We start from the raw sequence: 21537 nt of genomic DNA on the forward strand, positions 1-21537 counted from the left end.
GAAGAGTAGTGGTGAGAGTGGGCACCCTTGTGTTGTTCCTGACTTTAGGGGAAATGCTTTCAATTTTTCACCTTTGAGGATAATGTTTGTTGTGGGTTAGTCATATATAGCTTTTATTATGTTGAGGTATGTCCCTTCTATTCCCACTTTCTGGAGGCTTTTTATCATAAATGGATGTTGAATTTTCTCGAAGGCTTTCTCTGCACCTCTTGAGATGATCATATGATTTTTATTTTTCAGTTGGTTAATGTGGTGTATTACGTTGATTGATTTGCGGATATTGAAGAATCCTAGCATTTCTGGGATAAAGCCCATTTGGTCATGATGTATGATCTTCTTAATGTGTTGTTGGATTCTGATTGCTTGAGTTTTGTTAAGGATTTTTGCATCTATGTTCATCAGTGATATTGGCCTGTAGTTTTCTTTTTTTATGGGATCTTTACCAGGTTTTGGGATTAGGGTGATGGTGGCCTCATATAATGAGTTTGGAAGTTTATGTTCCTCAGCAACTTTCTGTAAGAGTTTGAGTAGAATAGGTGTTAGTTCTTCTCTAAATATTTGGTAAAATTCAGCTGTGAAGCCGCCTGGACCTGGGCTTTTGTTTGCTGGAAGACTTCTGTTTGCAGCCTCTAATATCGTGCTTGTGATGGGCCTGTTAAGATTTTCTGTTTTTCCTGGTTTAGTTTTGGAAAGTTGTACTTTTCTTAGAATTTGTCCATTTCTTCCAAGTTATTCATTATATTGCCATATAATTGCTGATAGTATTCTCTATTAATCCTTTGTATTTCTGTGTTGTCGGTTGTTATCTCTCCATTTTCATTTCTAATTTTATTGATTTGGTTCTCCTCCCTTTGTTTCTTGATGAGTCTGGTGGTGGTTTGTGAAATTTATTTACCTTATCAAAGAACCAGCTCTTGCCTCTGTTGATTTTTGCTATAGTCTCTTTTGTTATTTTTGCATTTATCTCTGCCCTAATTTTTACGATTTCTTTCCTTCTATTAACACTGGGGTTCTTCATTTCTTCCTTTTCTAATTTCTTTAGATGTAGAGTTAGGTTGTTTAGTTGACTTTTTTCTTGTTTCTTGAGGTGTGCCTGTATTGCTATGAACCTTCCTTTAGCACTGATTTTACAGTGTCCCAGAGGTTTTGGGTTGTTGTGTTTTCATTTTCATTCATTTATATGCATACTTTGATTTCCCTTGATTTCTTCTATGAATTGGTCATCATTCAGCAGCGTGTTGTTCAGCCTCCATATGTTGGCATTTTTAATAGTTTTTCTCCTGTAATTGAGATCTAGTCTTGCTGCATTGTGGTCAGAAAAGATGCTTGGAATGATTTCGTTTTTTTGAATTTACCAAGGCTATATTTATGGCCTGGAGAAGGAAATGGTAACCCACTCCAGTATTCTTGCCTGGAGAATCCCATGGATAGAGAAGCCTGGTAGGCTACAGTCCACGGGGTCGCAAAGAGTTGGACACGACTGAGTGACGGTACGGAACGGAACGGATATTTATGGCCAGGATGTGATCTATCCTGGAAAAAGTTCCATATGCACTTGAGAAAAAGGTGAAATTCATCGTTTTGGGGTGAAATGTCCAATAGAGATGTATTAGGTCTAACTGGTCTATTGTATCATTTAAAGTTTCTGTTTTACGTGTTAATTTTCTGTTTAGTTGATCTATTCATAGGTGCGAGTGGGTTACTAAAGTCTCACACTATTATTGCGTTGTTGATAATTTCCCCTTTCATACTTGTTAGTAATTTTCTTACATATTGAAGTGTGCCTGTGTTAGGTGCATATATATTTATAATTGCTATATCTTCTATTTGTATTAATCCTTTGATCATCATGTAGTGTCCTTCTTTGTCTCTTTTCACAACCTTTGTTTTAAAGTCTATTTTATCTGATATGAGTATTGCTACTCCTGCTTTCTTTTGGTCTCTATTTATGTGGAATATCTTTTTCCAGCACTTCCTTTTCGGTCTGTATGTGTCCCTCGTTTTGAGTTGGGTCTCTAGTAGACCACAAATATGTGGGTCTTGTTTTTCTATCCATTTAGCCAGCCTTTGTCTTTCAGTTGGGACATTAAACCCATTTACGTTTAAGGTGATTATTGATAAGTATGATCCCGTTGCCATTTTCTTTATTGTTTTGGGTTCGAGTTTATATACCCTTTCTGTGTTTCCTGTCTAGAGGAGATCCTTTAGTATTTGTTGGAGAGCTGGTTTGTTGATGCTGAATTCTCTCAGCTTTTGCTTGTCTGTAAAACTTTTGATTTCTCCTTCTTTTTTGAAGGAGATCCTTGCTGGGTATAGTAATCTTGGCTGTATGTTATTTTCTTTCATCACTTTAAGTATGTCTTCCCGTTCTCTCCTGGCCTGAAGAGTTTCTGTTGAAAGATCAGCTGTAATCCTTATGGGAATACGCTTGTGTTTTAATTGTTGCTTTTCCCTTGCTGTTTTTAATATTTGTTTTTTGTGTTTGATCTTTGTTAATTTGATTAATATGCGTTTCAGAGTATTTCGCCTTGGGTTTATCCTGTTAGGGACTCTCTGGGTTTCTTGGATTTGGGTGATTACTTCCCTCCCCATTTTAGGGTAGTTTTCAACTATTATCTCCTCAAGTATTCTCTCACGGTCTTTCTATTTGTCTTCTTCTTCTGGGACTCCTATGATTCAAATGGTGGCGCGTTTAACATTGTCCCTGAGGTCTCTAATATTGTCCTCATTTCTTTTAATTCGTTTCCTTTTTCCCTCTCTGTTTCATTTATTTCTACAATTCAATCTTCTAGATGGCTTATCCTATCTTCTGCCTCCTTTATTCTACTCTTTGTTCCCCCAAGAGTGTTTCTGATCTCGTCTATTGCATTATTCATTGTATATTGACTCATTTTTATTTCTGCTATTTCCCTATTAAACATTTCTTGCATCTTTTCAATCCTTTTCTCCACTTTATTTATCTGTAACTCCATTTGCTTTCCAGATTTTCAAACATTTTCACAATTAAAATTTGAAATTCTCTATCAGGTAGGTTCTCTATATCTTCCTCTTTTGTTTGCATTGGTGGGCATTTATTTTGTTCCTTTACTTTCAGGGTATTTCTCTGCCCTTCATCTTGCTTATATTGCTGTGCTAGGGGTGGCCTTTCTGTCTTCTGGCAGTATGTCAGTTCAGTTCAGTTCAGTTCAGTCGCTTAGTCATGTCCGAATCATGGTGACCCCATGAACCACAGCATACCAGACCTCCCTGTCCATCACCAACTCCCGGAGTTCACTCAAACTCATGTTCATTGAATCGGTGATGCCATCCAGCCATCTCATTCTCTGTCGTCCCCGTCTCCTCCTACCCCCAATGCCTCCTAGCATCAGACTCTTTTCCAGTGAGTCAACTCGTCGCATGAGGTGGCCAAAGTATTGCAGTTTCAGCTTAACATCAGTCCTTCCAATGAACACCCAGGATTGATCTCCTCTAGAATGGACTGGTTGGATATCCTTGCAGTCCAAGGGACTCTCAAGAGTCTTCTCCAGCACCACAGTTCAAAAGAATGAATTCTTCGGCGATCAGCTTTCTTCACAGACCAACTCTCACATCCATACATGACCACGGGAAAAACCATAGCCTTGACTAGATGGACCTTGGTTGGCAAAGTATTGTCTCTGCTTTTTAATATGCTATCTAGGCTGGTCATAACTTTCCTTCCAAGGAGTAAGCGTCTTTTAATTTCCTGGCTGCAATCAGCATCCTCAGTGATTTTGGAGCCCAGAAAAATAAAGTCTGACGCTGTTTCCACTGTTTCCCCATCTATTTCCCAAGAAGTGATGGGAACAGATGCCATGATCTTCGTTTTCTGAATGTTGAGCTTCAAGCCAACCTTTTCACTCTCCTCTTTCACTTTCATCAAGAGGCTTTTGAGTTCCTCTTCACTTTCTGTCATTAAGGTGGTGTCATCTGCATATTTGAGGTTATTGATATTTCTCCCGGCAACCTTGATTCCAGCCTGTGCTTCTTCCAGCCCAGCGTTCCTCATGATGTACTCTGCATATAAGTTAAATAAGCAGGGTGACAATATACATCCTTGACGTAGTCCTTTTCCTATTTGGAACAAGTCTATTGTTACATATCCAGTTCTAACAGTTGCTTCCTGACCTGCATACAGGTTTCTCAAGAGGCAGGTCAGGTGGTCTGGTATTCCCATCTCTTTCAGAATGTTCCACACTTTATTGTGATACACACAAAGCCAAAGGTTTTGGCATAGTCAATGAAGGAGAAATAGATGTTTTTCTGGAACTCTCTTGCTTTCTCCATGATCCAGCAGATGTTGGCAGTTTGATCTCTGGTTCCTCTGCCTTTTCCAAACCCTGCTTGAACATTTGGAAGTTCACGATTCATATATTGCTGAAGCCTAGCTTGGAGAATTTTGAGCATGACTTTACTAGCGTGTAAGATGAGTGCAATTGTGTGTTAGTTTCAGCATTCTTTGGCAGTTTGTGGAGTTCTCTTTATTATGTAGTTACCTCGTTGTGTGTGGGGTTGGACGGGTGACTTGTCAAGGTTCCCTGGCTAGGGAAGCTTGTGTCAGTGTTCTGGTTGGTGGAGCTGGGTTTCTTCTCTCTGGAGTGCAATGAAGTGTCCAGTAATGAGTGTGGGATGTCATTGGGTTTGGAGTGGCTTTGCACAACCTGTATATTGAAGCTCAGGGCTATTCTCCTGTGTTGCTGGAGAATTTGCATGGTATGTGTTTCACTGAAACTTGTTGACCCTTGGGTGGAGCCTGGTTTCAGTGTATGTATGGTGGCATTTGGTGAGCACCTATCAATTAATATTCCCTGGAACAGGAGATCTCTGGTGTTCTCAGGATTTGGACTTAAGCCTCTGCTTCTGGTTTTCAGCCTTATTCTTTCAGTAGGCACAAAACTTCCCCATCTGTTGCTTCCAAGGCAGTTCATTATGTTAAAGCTCTTCTATTTGCTGGTCTCGTCAGTGTCTAATTCCCAACCTGACACCAGGGCATGGAGGTGGACGCTTTTTTTTTTTTTTTTTTTGCTCATCTGTTCAGTCCTGCTGTGGGAAGGGAGGAACACTGCTAACAAATGTTACTGGCGTCTGTTGGTAGTGCACGCAGTGTCTCGGATACACTGGGATTGCCCGCACTCGCGGGGTGTGTGCATTCCCTGTTTATGCTGCTCAGGCTCTAGGTTGCTCTGCCGGGAGCTGTCCGCAATTGGCGCTGGGTTGCATGCACTTCCCAGGTCTGATCGGCTCAGGTTCCGGTCCTCAGATGCTCCACAAAGGCACAGACTTGGTTGAGCCTGCGTTTTGTGCCCTCCTTGGTCCGAGAAGCTCAGGTGACCAGGTGTTTGGCCAGCATGGTCACTGCGACTTATTGCCTCCCCGGTCCCTGCAGCTCGGTTTTCTGGGTGTATAACTGGAGCACGTTCTTGGTCAGATATCGACCAGCCCGAACCCAAGAAGTCTTGGTTAGCAATGAAGCCTGCCTTCAGCTTGGTATGGGAAGACTCTGGGGCCTCAGTTGCCCCTTCTGGCGCTGGCCGCCCTCCCCTGACTGTCCAGGTGGGGGCTGGGGCATGGGCCGCCCACAGCCGTCTTGCTCTGCACAGTCCTTTGTTTCGTGAGCGGGGCTGGTGGAGTCTTAGGTTGGGGTTTTTGGCCTTTTCGCAGGCTTTCCGCCTTTAACTGCACAATCTGCTTAGTTATTTACCCTTTGGCACCCACAGGTTGCCCTCGGGGTATTCAGGCACAGTCCTCTCTCTAAGTAATGCTGCTGCGCCTCCCTGTCCGGCCCCTGCTTGCTAGTGTGGGTTGTGGGTGTCTGCACTGCTTCTCAGCTGAGAGTTTCCTCTGGGAACTTAGTCTGTGGGTTTTAATAATTTATTTTTCTCCTGGTTATGTGGCCCTCTGAGGTTCCAAGGCTCGTCACAAACTCACCCGTGAGTGTTTCCAGGTGTTTGGAAAATTATCTCTAATTTTTTTTTTAGGCCTCCCTTCCAGTGAGAGAGCTTTGTCCCTACCTATTTTTTCTCTCTTTTTATCTTTTATACTATTTCCTACCTCCTTTAGAAGACTATGGGCTGCTTTTCTCGGTGCCTGATGCCATCTGCCAGCATTCAGAAGTTGTTTTGTGGGATTTACTCAACGTTCAAATGTTCTTTTGCTTATTTTGTGGGGGAGAAAGTGGTCGCCCCATCCTATTCCTCGACCATCTTCTACTCCACTCTGTGTTCTGGCAATATAGATCCCAATGTCAGTAACACCACACCACTAATCCTTGCCGCTGAGATCAATTGTTACACAGGGTTATCCATCTTCAGTGCAGACTCCTGACACAGTCCAGACCTCTACTCTCTTGTTCACTGGGGCTTGAGAGTCTGTTACCCAATTTCGTGGGACTCAACACCCCTCTCCAATAGGAGCCCACCTCTTCTAACCCTCCCATCCCTTCCCATCAGAAAATTCACACACACATATAATCTTTTCACCATTTGATGTTTATTTTAGTGGCAGCAATCAGTTTACTACATTAGTGTGAGAGTCAGTCTTTTCCTGGTTGGCCATTTGTAAGAAAGCAGACCTTGGCAGATACAATTCTAAACTGTCTGACCTTTGATATTCGGTTACTTGCTTCTTAGGTTGTACTTCCCCAGGGTCTTTCATTCTGGGGCGGCTGAGTTATCTTCTCTTTCCATTCTGCCTCCTTCATTGACTCTGCCTCATATTTTGGTAACTTTTTCAGCGTTGAGTCAGTGTCTCATGTGCACAGGAACAGAAAAACCAGTTTGGTTTTCTTGTTTTCTTCTCCTTCTTTGACTAAGTGGCATATGATCGGATTTTCCTTCTCAAAGACCCTTGTAGAGGTCTTCTGACCCTCATGGTCATATTTCGTGCATGGAAGAAAAGAGAAGGCTGTTATTATGATGAGAGAGTATAACAACTGAGTTGGAAGGGAGATTTCATGAAACAGGGATGTGGGGTGACAAGGGCTTTTGTGCCAGGCAAGGGCATTGTAGAGGTCTTGGGCAGCAAAGTCAATGGAGAACATGGGGAGCATAGATGGAGTCCTCTCACCTTCACACGGCCTCTGTATCACCATTGACAATGGGTCATCTTTCTTACTTTGATCCTTGAAGCAAACTGTGTAGCAACTCTTCTTGGCTTCTGTGGCTTCCTGGTTACCTTAGTCCAAGTTAACCAGGAGTAAGGATGATCCCACGACCTGGCCTAACCCAGAATCTCTGCCTCTGATCGCCCTGTATATATCTTCTCAGGACAATGAGGAGCCACACCCTTCAATCTTATTGGTCAGCTAGGCACTCCCTCAGCCAATGATGGGTTTGAGGTCTTAGACATCACATTGTACCACTTTGCCCATCAACATGGGCTAGTGGATGCTGAGGGAGGCCATGATACAACTTACCCACTGCTGACACCTCTGTGTGTCTGATTCTGGGGAGTGGTGTTTTAGGGGCATGGCGTTTGTGCTCATGACCTACAGACTTTCCTTCAGTGCCCTTTATTCTTTGACTTTTATGTCTGTCTTCAACACTCCTGCCTCTTCCATCCCTGTATGAACACTTTTCATCCCATTTCTGCACTTCAGATTCACCTAGTCACTTCAGGTCTAGACCACCCTCTTCCTATTGGGGGTTCTTGAGGGGCTTAAGGAACTTAAGAGCAAGCACTTAACATGGCAAACGGTAATTAAAAACATGTTGTATGTTTTTTCTACTCCAATGAGTTTTAGAGACCCCAAGATTTGGTGAATCTTCAGTCTGTTGCCCCAAGGTCAATACACCGTCTCCACAAGATTACACGTAGCAAAGAAAATTTTAAATGTGTCCTCCACTAATATTGTTGGGGACACTTCAACTCTCATTGAGTTGGGAAACTCAGCTTGCCCCATCTAACAGAAATACATTCCTCATTAAAAAAAAAAAGAAAGGTGTCTCCAAATGCAAGAGTCTCATGACCACTCTACCGTGAACTCTTGACTGAATCACTTCCCCAATGGTCCCTCATTGACAGTTATCATCAGGTAGGGCCCACTGTGTAGCTGACCAACACTGGGCAGGAGACATACCAGAAGATACCTCATTGATAGTTGATTGATTTTGGCTGAGGCCCAGAGATGAACTGTCCAATTGCTGAGGTAGACGTTTTACTTAGTAACAGCATGTGGAGTAGTATGGCGCAGCAGTGGCTAACTGCTAAGGCCTGTACTCATTCTGCTCTGTTACATAAGGATACTTTGGGTACAGTGTGCGGGAACCTTTTTGATTGACTCCTTTCCAACCTCAGATTTTTATTTCACATGCTTGCATAACTTCTGTACATCATTCTTTTCATTGTATTCCCACGCGTGCCTGTCAGCAGTGCTTATCTATATGCCCCTCAAACAGCTACCACTTGATCCCATGTGCAGCATATAGTATAGCTAATATTTCAAACCCAACAAGCCTTGAGAACTACTTTGACAAACCTTAACATCACAGTGATTCTTATTCTATTCACAGTATAACAGCAGGATGATGGAAATTCAAAAAGTATAAAAATGAAAATAGAGGACATCAATAATTATGTCAATAGAAATATATACTGTTAATATTTTGTCTTTGTTGTTCTACCCAAATGTTTATAACATATATATTATATGTTATATAATGCTAGAATATATAATACACATATATTTGGATAAGCATATATACAGCAGTGAATTTTTTTTATAGATATTGAATCATACTATACGCAGTATTGTAGCCTTCCTTTTCTATACAATATCCTGGTAGAATTTTTCCATTTCAATGAACATGTATCTGCCATTATTTCTAAGGATTACTATAGTGTTCAAATGCTTGCTTAAACCATACTCCATGTGAGTGCTTTGAAGAGAGGAACCATGTGTGCTTTGTTCAATTGTTGCTTCTATGGATATTTTCTATTGTAAATAAGGTTGTAATACAAATTGGAATTCATGTATGTTTTCTTTTTTTTTATTCTTATATTTTTTGATGGCTAATTATTTTACAATATTATATTGGTTTGTTTTGCCATACATTGACATGAATCCGCCCCGGGTATACGTGAGTTCCCCCTCCCTCACCATCCTTCCACCACCGTCCTCCCCTTATCCTCCCTCTGGTCATTTGAATTCGTGCATCTTTTCAAATTAGTGTTCATTTTCTTTCGATATATACTTCGGAATGGAATTGCTGGGACAATTGGTAGTTCTTTTTTTAGAGTTTTAAGAAAATTTCATGATGTTCCATAGCAACTGCACAAATTTACATTCCCACCAATTACGTACAAGGGCTTCCAATTCTCCATATCCTTGTCAATATTTGTTATTTTCAGAGTTTTTGATTTGATTATAGCCATTCTGATGAGTGTGATGTGATATCTCCTTGTGATTTTGGTTTCAATTTCTCTGACAGTGAAGTTCAGCATTTCTTCATGTGCCATATGTATATCTTCTTTGGAGAAAATCAGATCTCCCCATTGATTTTTTTGTTTGTTTTTTTTTTTAAATATAGAGTTGAATAATCTGTTTACATCGTTTGGATATTAACCCCTTATGTTCATATCATTTGCAAATACTTACTCCTGTTCAGTAGGTTGTCTTTTCATTTTATAAGTGTATACGTTTGCTGGGCAAAAGCTTTTATGTTTAATTAGATCTCATTTTTTTCCTTTGCTTCCTTTGCCTTAGGATACAGGTGAAAAAAAAATGTTGCTATGAATTATGTCAAAGAGTGTTCTGCCTACATGTACTTCTACAGGTTTCATAGTTTCCAGTCTTTCATTCAGGGTTTTAATTCACCTTGATTTCATTTGTTTAATCATTTTTTTGTAAGCTGCAACTCCAATATTTTGGCCACCTCATACAATGAGTTGACTCACTGGAAAAGACTCTGATGCTGTGAGGGACTGGGTGCGGGAGGAGAAGGGGATGACAGAGAATGAAATGGCTGGATGGCATCACCGATTCGATGGTCATGAGTTTGAGTGAACCCCGGGAGTTGGTGTTGGACAGGGAGTCCTGGCGTGTTGTGATTCATGGGGTCGCAAAAGTCAGACACTACTGAGCGACTGAACTGAACTGATAGCTTTCTGTATATAGTATCACATAAACTGCAAGTAGGGACAGTTTTACTTCTTCCTTCCAATTTGGATGAGTTTTATTTACTTTCTTTGAATGATTGTTGTGACGTGTTTGTCTAGTGTTTTAGAAGCAGCAAAAGTGGGCATCTGTGTCTTGTTCCTGATTTAGTTGGATACCTTTTTGCTTTTTGCCACTGAATAAGATATCATCTCTGTTTGTTGTAAATCACCTTTATTATGTTCAGACGACCACATTGACTCTACAGTCCATGGCACTCTCTAGGCCAGAGTACTGGAGTGGGCACAGTGCGACTTCCATTTTCACTTTCATTATGTTCAGATATATTCCCTCCATATCAAGTATGGTGAGAGTTTTTGAAATGAATGAATATTGAATTTTGCCAAATGCTTTTACAGCATGTGTTGAGATGATCATGTGATTTTTGTCTTTCTCTTTCCTAATGTGGTGTACCACACTGACTAATTTGCAAATATTGAACCATCCTTGTACCCCTGGAATAAGTCCATCTTGATCATGGTATATGATGGTTTCAATGTGATTTTAAATTTGGTTCTCTCATATTTTGTTAATAATATTCACATCTATATTCAACAGAAATATTGGCATTGATTTTTCTTTTCTAGTGGTGTCTCTGTCTGGTTTTGGTGTTAGGAAAATAATAGCTTCATAAAAACTTTGGGAATACTCCATTTTCTGATTTTTTTTAATAGTTTGAGAATGTTGGTTATAAGCTCTTCTGTATATGTTCGTAAACATTCTGCTGTGAAGCTGTGCAGTCCTGAACTTTATTTTATTAAGACATTTTTTTAGTAAATTCAATTTCACTGTTAAGGTCTCAACTATTCAGATTATACATTCCTTCCTGATTCAGTTTTGAAAGTTTGTATGGTCCTAGAGATTTGTCAGTTTCTTCTAGGTTGTGCAATTATTTGGCATAAAACTATTTGTAGTATCCTCTTATGATTTTTCCCTATTGCTGTGATGTTGGCTGTAATGTCTCCTTTGCATTGTTTTATTTGGGTCATCTAACTTTTATTTTTAATGAACCTGGCTAAAGACTTAATTATTTTGTTTTTCTTTTCAAAAAATATCTTTTCACTTAACTGACATTTTTTTTAGGTTAGCAAATTGGAAGTCTCAATTTAACTAATGTCCTCCTTGATCTTTATTATTGCCTTCATTCTGAGGATTTGGGGCTTTATTTATTCTTCTTTTTCTATTTCATTTATATAGTAAGTTAAGTTGTTTATTTCAGTTTCTCCCCCCGCCTTGAAAGAGCATCTGTCACTATACAATTTCCCCTATAACTGCTTATGTTACATCCAATAGATTTTGGAAAGTTGGTGTTTTTATTAGTCTCAAAGTATTTTCTGACTCCATTTTGATTTCTTCATTAGCTCATTGGTATTTAGAAGCATGTTGTTTCTTCTCCATATGTTTGTGTTTGTCCCATATTCCCCTACCGTAATTGATTTCTTATTTTGTACCATATGGTCAGAAAAAATACTTGATAAAATTTGTATCTTCTTAAATGTATTATGACTTCTTTTGTGGCCCAGCATTTGATCATCCCTGAAAAATTATCCTGTACGCACTTGAAGGTGTGTATTCTGCTATTTAGGGATAGACTATACCAGGTGACTTAGAGGTAAAGGATCTGCCTGCAATGCAGAAGAGGCAGATTTGATCCCTGATTCAGCAAGATCCCCTGGGAAAGGAAATGCAGTAAACTCCAGTGTTCTTGCCTGGGAAATCCCATGGAGAGAGGAGCCTGGAGGGCTACAGCACATGGGGTTTCAAAAGAGTCAGACAACTTAGTAACTGAAGAACAACAGCATATGCTGTAGGTATCTATTAGGTCCAATTACTCTAATCTGTAATTTAAGACTACAGTTTTCTTATTGCTTTTCTATCACAATGCTCTGTCCATTGATGTAATGAATGTAGTTAGTGTTTAACTTACTATTCACCTGCCTATTAATTTTCATACTGGATTATCTACTTGGTTGATGCACAGATTTTACTATGTGTTTGTGTGTAATGGTAGGAGTATTTCACTTCTTTGTAGATTTTTACTTCTTTTTCCTCTTAGAGAAGACTCTTTAATATTTCCTTCCGAGTTGGTTTAATATGGATAAGCTCTTATTTTTTGCCTGTTTGAGAAGTTCTTCTCTCCAATTTTGGATGCTAATCTTACTGAGTAGAGTATTATAGTTTGCAATTTTTCCCTTTCATCAAGTTCAATGTACATTTTTGAACCCTGTTCTCTCTCTCTTGTCCTTCCTCGTCCCCAATAAAGTGAATGTTAGTATACTTGATATTGTGTAGAAGTCTCTTAAACTGTTCTCCTTATTAACTTGTTTTTCGTTTTGTTTTTCCTATTGGGCAGTTTCCATATTTTTATGGTCCAGATTAACTTTGCTTCTTGTGTATTGGCAACTCTCACTTTGGTGAGAGGTGGGGATAGAGATATAGGGGACAGAACCTGTGCCAGGTATGAGCCCGTACTTCTCCTGTGCTCAGTAGCCAGCCCTGCTTATTGGGGAGTTAGGTTGAGTATCCAGTTGATGGTACAGAAGCCCTGAATTTCAAGTCCATGATGATTCCATTTTATGTAAGTGTGTGCTGTATCCTCTTCCAGCAATGGAAATTTTGCCAGCAAAGAAAGAAGTGCTGGAGCAGGAAGGGGTGCCCAATATGGGCTTGGGTGCATACTGGGTCAGTCCCAGCACACCAGTCAGAGTTCCAGATACTCCCACTGTGTCACCTCCATAAGCACTGGTAATGGCTGCTCTCAACTTGTTCAGATATAGGCCAAATCTGAGTTGGCTCCACTCCTGGCACCTGTACATTCTTCTCAGGCATGGAAGCCTTTGCCATAGTTGTGGGAAGGGGTGTTCTATGAAATAAGAGGGGCTGTAATAGGCATTCGGAGTGGGTTAGGTCATGACCTGGCATTATTATGGGGAAAAAGCCAGCATCCTGTGTAATTTTAACATGTTTCCTCTGCCTTGCTTTTTGAGTAATCAAACATGTGGTTGCCTCCGGAAACTCTTCACATAGAGATAAGTAAATAAATGCCCACCAACCCAAACAAAAGAGGAAGAGATAGGGAATATACTCGATAAAGAATTCGGAATAATGAGAGTGAAAATGATCCAAAATCTTGAAAAAAAGTGGAGTTACAGATAAATAGCCTGGAGACAAGCATCGAGAAGATGCAAGAAAGGTTTAACAAACACCTAGAAGAAATAAAAAAGTGTAAATACGTAAGGAATAATGCAATAGATGAGATCGAAAACACTCTGGAGGGAACCAACAGTAGAAAAGTGAAGCTGACGATGGGATAAGTGAGATAGAAGATAGAATGGTAGAAATAAATGAAACAGAGAGGAAAAAAGAAAAACGAATTAAAAGAAATGAGAACAATTTCAGAGACTCCTGGGACAATGTTAGACACCCGAACATTCTAATCATAGGAGTCGCAGAAGAGGACGACAAAAAGAAAGAAGATGGGAAAATACTTGAGGAGATGATAGTTGAAAAGTTCCCTAAAATGGGGAAGGAAATATTCACCCATGTCCAAGAAACCCAGAGTGTATCAAACAGGAAATATCCAAGGCAAAACACCCCATGACACATATTAATAAAATTAACAAATCTCGAAGACAAAGAAGAAATATTAAAAGCAGCAAGGGAAAAACAGCAAATAACACACAAGGCAATTCCCACAAGGATCACAGCTGATCTTTCAATAGAAACTCTTCAGGCCAGGAGGGAATGGCAGGGCATAATTCAGTTCAGATCAGTCGCTCAGTCGTGTCCGACTCTCCGCCACCCCATGAATCACAGCACGCCAGGCCTCCCTGTCCATCACCAACTCCCGGAGTACACTCAAACTCATGTCCACAGAGTCGGTGATGCCATCCAGCCATCTCATTCTCCGTCGTCCCCTTCTCCTCCCGCCCCCAACCTTTCCCAGCATCAGAGTCTTTTCCAGTGAGTCAACTCGTCGCATGAGGTGGCCAAAGTATTGCAGTTTCAGCTTTAGCATCAGTCCCTCCAATGAACATCCAGGATTGATCTCCTTTAGAATGGACTGGTTGGATCTCCTTGCAGTATAAGGGACTCTCAAGGGTCTTCTCCAACACCACAGTTCAAAAGCATCGATTCTTCGGTGATCAGCCTTCTTCACAGTCCAACTCTCACATCCATACATGACAACGGGGAAAACCATTGCCTTGACTAGACGGACCTTGGTTGGCAAAGTAATGTCTCTGCTTTTTAATATACTATCAAGGTTGGTCATAACTTTCCTTCCAAGGAGCAAGCGTCTTTTAATTTCATGGCTGCAATCAGCATCTGCAGTGATTTTGGAGCCCAAAAAAACAAAGTCTGACACTGTTTCCACTGTTTTTCCATCTATTTCCCATGAAGTGATGGGACCAGATGCCATGATCTTTGTTTTCTGAATGTTGAGCATCAAACCAACCTTTTCACTCTCCTCTTTCACTTTCATCAAGAGGCTTTTGAGTTCCTCTTCACTTTCTGCCATAAGGGTAGTGTCATCTGCATATCTGAGGTAATTGGTATTTCTCCCAGCAATCTTGATTCCAGCTTGTGCTTCTTCCAGCCCAGCGTTCCTCATGATGTACTCTGCATATAAGTTAAATAAGCAAGGTGACAATATACAACCTTGACGTACACCTTTTCCTATTTGGAACCAGTCTGTTGTTCCATGTCCAGTTCTCACTGTTGCTTCCTGACCTGCATACAGGTTTCTCAAGAGGCAGGTCAGGTGGTCTGGGATTCCCATCTCTTTCAGAATGTTCCACAGTTTATTGTGATCGACACAGTCAAAGGCTTTGGCATAGTCAATGAAGCAGAAATAGATGTTTTTCTGAAACTCTCTTGCTTTCTCCATGATCCAGCGGATGTTGGCAATTTGATCTCTGGTGCCTCTGCCTTTTCTAAAACCTGCTTGATCATCTGGGAGTTCACGGTTTACATATTGTTGAAGCCTGGCTTGGAGAATTTTGAGCATGACTTTGCTAGCGTGTGAGATGAGGGCAATTGTCCGGTAGTTTGAGCATTCTTTGGCATTGCCTTTCTTTGGGAAAGAAAAAGAAAGATATAAGCATCTGAATGCAGAGTTCCAAAGAATAGCAAGGAGAGATAAGAAAGACTTCCTCGGTGATCAATGCAAAGAAATAGAGGAAAACAACAGAATAGGAAAAACAAGAGACCTCTTCAAGAAAATTAGAGATTCCAAGGGAACATTTCATGCAAAGATGGGCTCGATAAAGGACAGAAATTGTATGGACCTAACAGAAGCAGAAGATATTAAGAAGAGGTGGCAAGAATACACAGAAGAACTGTACAAAAAAGATCTTCACGACCAGGATAGTCACGATAATGTGATCACTGACCTAGAGCCAGACATCTTGGAATGTGAAGTCAGGTGAGCCTTAGAAAGCATCACTACTAACAAAGCTAGTGGAGGTGATGGAATTCCAGTTGAGCTATTACAAGTCTTGAAAGATGATGCTGTGAAAGTGCTGCACTCAATATGCCAGCAGATTTGGAAAACTCAGCAGTGGCCACAGGACTGGAAGAGGTCAGTCTTCATTCCAATCCCAAAGAAAGGGCATAATTACAGTGATTAATAGCCTCAGTTCAGTTTAGTTCAGTTCAGTTGCTCAGTCATGTCCGACCCTTAGCGACCCCATGAACCACAGCACACCAGGCCTCCCAAGTCATGTCCATCGAGTTGGTGATGCCATCCATCCACCTCATTCTCTGTCGTCCCTGTCTCCTCCTACCCCCAATCGCTCCCAGCATCAGAGTCTTTTCCAGTGAGTCAACTCGTCGCATGAGGTGGCCAAAGTATTGGAGTTTCAGCTTTAGCATAAGTCCTTCCAATGAACATCCAGGATTGATCTCCTTTAGAATGGACTGGTTGGATCTCCTTGCAGTCCAAGGGACTCTCAAGAGTCTTCTCCAGCACCACAGTTCAAAATCACCAATTCTTGGGGATCAGCTATCTTCACAGTCCAACTCTCATATCTATACATGACCACGGGAAAAACCATAGCCTTGACTAGACGGACCTTGGTTGGCAAAGTAATGTCTCTGCTCTTTAATATCCTATCTAGGCTGGTCATAATTTTCCTTCCAAGGAGCAAGTGTCTTTTAATTTCGTGGCTTCAATACCAGATTACTATACCCAGCAAGGATCTCATTCAAGTATGAAGGAGAAATCCAAAGCTGTACACAGAAGCAAAAGCTGAGAGAATTCAGCATCACCAAACCAACTCTCCAACAAATGCTTAAGGAGCTTCTCTAGACAAGAAGCAGAGAAAGGGGGTATAAACCGAAACCCCAAACAATAAATTATATGGCAAATGTATCATACTTATCAGTAATTAACTTAAATGTAAATGGGTTGAATGCCCCAACCAAAAGACAAAGACTGGCTAAATGGATACAAAAAAATGACCCCTATATATGCTGTCTACATGAGACCCACCTTGAAAAGAGGGACACATACAGACTGAAAAGGAAGGGCTGGAAAAACATATTCCATGCAAATAGAGATCAAAGCTAAACAGGATTAGCAATACTTATATCAGATAAAATAGACTTTGAAACAAATGCTGTGAAAAGAGATAAAGAAGGACACTACATGATGATCAAAGGATCAATCCAAAAAGAAGATATAACAATTAAAAATATATTTGCACTCAACACAGGAGCACTGCAATATGTAAGACAAATGCTAATAATTATGAAAGGGGAAATTAACAATAACACAATAAGAGTGGGAGACGTTAATACCCCACTAACCCCTATGGATAGATCGAAAAAACAGAAAAGTAACAAGGGAAAACAAAAGTTTTCAATCCCTGGTCAGAGAAAGAAGATCCCACAAACTGCATGGTGCCACGCACCCAGAAAATTGTTTGTCTGTGGTGATCCTGTTTGTCATATGCACCGGGCTTGGGCCACCTCCCTGACCTGCCCTTGGGAACACACTGCTCCCACAAATTTCTTAGGATAACAGTGGCCTAATTGATATGTTGGCTGTTCCTTCCCAACCTTACTTTAATTGTTGGGAGTGCTAGCTATGGGTTTTAGTTGTATCAGCATTTTGTGCCTCCTGAGCACATTTAGCTGACAGCATAGGCGAGTGACCCAACAAAGCCATTTATGACGTAGGTGCCCAGGAGTTGATTTCTTCCTGCTTTTCTCTGGTGAAGTATGACATTCACCATACCCACGTTGAACCCTCTTACCATCTGGGTTCTGGCAATCTAGACCCTAATGTTATTCCACACCCCAAACAAAGGCAGTAACAACACACCATTAATCCTTGCCTCTGAGATCAATTTTTAATCAGGGGAACTGAACTGATCCATCTTCAGTGCAGACTCCTGACTCTGTCTAGTCCTCTACTCTCTGGTTAACTGGGTGCCTGAGGGTCTGCTCCCCAATCTCCTGGGAATCCACACCCCTCCGCATTCAGGTGCCCACCTCTTCTCTCCCTCCCCACACTTCCATCACAAAATTGACACACACATTCTCTCACACACACAAACATATCATCTTTTTACCATTTGATGTTTATTTTAATGGCAGCCATCTGTTTACTATGTCAGTGTGAGAGTCAGTCTTTTCCTGGTTGGCCATTTTTAAGAAAGCAGACCTCTGGAGAAACAATTCTAAACTGTCTGCCCTTTGGTATTCAGTTGCTGGCTGCCCAGGTTGTACTTCTGCAGGTCTCTCATTCAGGGGCGGTTGAGCTTAACTTCTCTTTCGATTCTGCCTCCTTCTTGGATTCTTCCTCATATTTTGGTACCATTTTCGGCGTTGATTCAGGGTCTTACGTGCACAGGAACAGAAAAACCAGTTTGGTTTTCTTGTTTTCTTCACCTTCTTCGACTGAGAGGCATAAGCTCAGATTTTCTTTCTCAAAGTTCGTTGTAGAGGTCTTCTGACCCTCATGGTCATATTTCGTGCCTGGAAAGAAAAGAGAAGGGTATTAGTTTTGAGGATAGAGTATAACAACTGAATTAGAAGGGAGATTTCATGAAAAAGGTATGTGGGCTAATGAAGGCTTTTCTCCAGGCAAGGGTAGTATAGAGATATTGGACATCAAAGTCCATGGAGAACATGTGGAGCATAGATGGAGTCATCTTACATAACATGGCCTCTGTATCTCCATTGACAACAGGTCGCGTTTCTTCCTTTCATCCTTGAAGCAAACCGTGTGGCAACTCTTCTTGGTTTCTGTGTCTTTCTGGTTACCTTAGTCATGATGAACTCACGAAGTGGCCTAACCCAGAATCTCTGCCTCTGACCCCCTTATATATACATTCTCAGGACAATGAGGAGCCACACCCTTCAATCTGATTTGTCAGCTGGGCACTCCACCAGCCAATTTTGGCCATGGGGTCTTACACATCACAATGTACCCCTTTTCCCATGGGCTAGTAGAGGCGGAGGGAGGCCATGATACAACTTACCCACTGCTGACACCTCTGTGTGTCTGATTCTGGGGAGTGGTCATTCAGGGGCATGGTGTTTCTGCCCATGACCTTCAGACTTTCCTTCAGTGCCCTTTATTCTTTGACATTTATGTCTCCCTTCAACACTCCTGCCTCCTCCATCCCTGTGTGAACAGTTTTCATCCCATTTCAGCACTTTAGTGGAGAATGAGATGGCTGGTTGGCATCACCGACTCTGTGGAAATGAGTTTGAGTGAACTCTGGGAGTTGGTGATGGACAGGGAGGCCTGGCGTGCTGTGATTCATGGGGTCGCGGAGAGTCAGACACGACTGAGCAACTGAACTGAACTGAACTGAACTGAGTCACTTCATCTTTTGACCAGCCTCTTTCCTTTGGGGGTTCTTGAGGGGCTTAAGGAACTTAAGAGCAAGCACTTAACATGGAAAAAAGAAAATTAAGAACATGTTGTATTTTTTTCTACTCCAATGAGCTTTAGAGACCCCAAGATTTTTTGAATATTCAGTCTGTTGCCCCAAGGTCAATACGCCGTCTCCATAAGATTACACATCAGAGCAAAGAAAGAGTTCAATGTCTCCTCCACTAATATTGTTGTGGACATTTCAACTCTCATATTGATTGGGGAAACTCAACTTGCCCCATCTACCAGAAATACATTCCTGATTAAAAAACAGAAAAAAAAAAGTAAAGTGCCCAAAGATAACAGTCACATAATCACTGCACCACGGACTCTTGACTGAATCAATTTCCCAGTGGTCCTTCATTGACAGTTAACATCAGCTAGGGCCCATTCTGTAGCTGACCAATAGCTGAGCAGGAGACGTACCAGAAGGTACCTCATTGATAGTTGGTTGCTTATGGGAGGGCCCAGGGATGCACTGTACAATTGTTGAACAAGACTTGTTGCTTGGTAACAGGATGTGGAGTAGTAAGACACAGAAATGGCTACCTGCGAAGGTCTGTGTGCAAGCTGCTCTGTTACAAAATGATACTTTGTGTCCAGTGTGCTGGAATCATTTTGATTGACTCTTTTCCAACCTCAGATTTTGATTTCACATTTTCGTTTAACTTTTGTACTTCATTCTTTTCATTGTATTTGCAGGCTTGCCTGTCAGCAGTGCTTATCTATATGCCCTTCCAACAGCTGCCAGTTGATCCCATGTGCCGCATATAGTATAGCTAATATTTCGAACTCAACAAGTATGTGAGGGCCAGCCCACCTTGAGAACTACTTTGACAAAGCTTAACATCACATTGATTCTTATTCTATTCACAATATAACAGAGCAGGATAATGGAAGTTCAAAAAGTACAAAATGAAATTAAAGGACACCAATAAATATGTCATTAGAAATATATATTATTAATATTTTGTCTTTGTTGTTCTACCAAAATGTTTATAACTTATATATTATATGTGTTATAAAATGCTAGTATATGTAGTACACATATATTGTTATGAGAATATATACATCAGTGAATTTTTTTAAATTTATACAATTTGAATCAAGCTATATGCACTATTGTAGCCTTCCTTTTCTATACAATATGCTGGAAGAATTTTTCCATCTCAACGAACATGTATCTGCCATTATTTCTAAGGATTACTATAGTGTTCAAATGTTTGCTTATCCCATACTCAATGCGAGTGCTTTGTAGAAAGGAACCATGTGTGCTTTGTTCACTAGTTGCTTACATATCTTTTCTATTGTAAATCAGGCTGTAATACACATTGGAATTCATGTATCTTTTCATATTAGTGTTCATTGTCTTCTGATATATAACTCGGATTGGAATTTCTAGGTCATTGGTAGTTCTTTTTTTAGTATTTTGAGAAAATTTCATGATGTTTTCCATAGCGACTGCACAGATTTACATTCCCACCAATTAAGTACAATGGCTTCCCTTTCTCCACATTCTTGTCAACAGCTGTTATTTTCAGACTTTTTTATTTGATGATAGCCATTGTGATGAGTATGAGTTGACATCTCCTTGTGATTTTGGTTTTCATTTCTCTGACAGTTAGTGATGTTCAGCCTTTTTTCTTGTGCCATCTGTATAACTTCTTTGGAGAAAATAAGGTCTTTCCATCTTTTTTGTTTTTTTGTTTTTTTCTTAATATCAAGTTGAATAATCTGTTTAGATAATTTGAATACTAACCCCTTATAGTCATATCATTTGCAAGTACTTACTCCCATTCAGTAGGTTGTCTTTTCATTTTGTCAGTGTTTTCGTTTGCTGTGCAAAAGCTTTTAAGTTTAATTGGATCTCATTTTTTTTCCTTTGCTTCCTTTGCCTTAGGAGAGAGCTGAAAAAAAAATGTTGCTATGCATTATGTCATAGAGTGTTCTATCTAAATTTTCTTCTAGGTGTTTCATAGTTTCTAGTCTTTCATTTAGGTTTTAATTCACCTTGATTTCATTTGTTTAATTATTTTCTTGTAAGCTGAAACTCCAATGCTTTGGCCACCTCATGAGACGAGTTGACTCACTGGAAAAGGACTATGATGCTTAGAGGGATTGGGGGCGGAAGGAGAAGGTGAAGACAGAGAATGAGATGGCTGGATGGCATCACCGACTCGATGGACATGAGTTTGAGTGAACTCCGGGAGTTGGTGTAGGACAGGGAGGCCTCCGTGATGTGATACATGGGGTAGCAAAGCATAGGACACGACTGAGCGACTGAACTGAACTAACAGCTTTCTGTAGACAGTATCATGTCAACTGCAAGTAGTGACAGTTTTACTTCTTCCTTCCAATTTGGGTGACTTTTATTTATTTTCTTTGAATGATTGCTGTGCCTAGTACTTCTAGTGTTTTAGAAGTGGCAAGAATTCATATCTGCGTCTTTTTCCTGATTTAAAGGAATAGCTTTCAG

The sequence above is a fragment of the Moschus berezovskii genome, chromosome 22, assembly GCF_049115385.1.
Source record: "Moschus berezovskii isolate FMDL1 chromosome 22, NW_MosBer_1.0, whole genome shotgun sequence".
In the NCBI taxonomy this organism is placed as follows: domain Eukaryota; kingdom Metazoa; phylum Chordata; class Mammalia; order Artiodactyla; family Moschidae; genus Moschus; species Moschus berezovskii.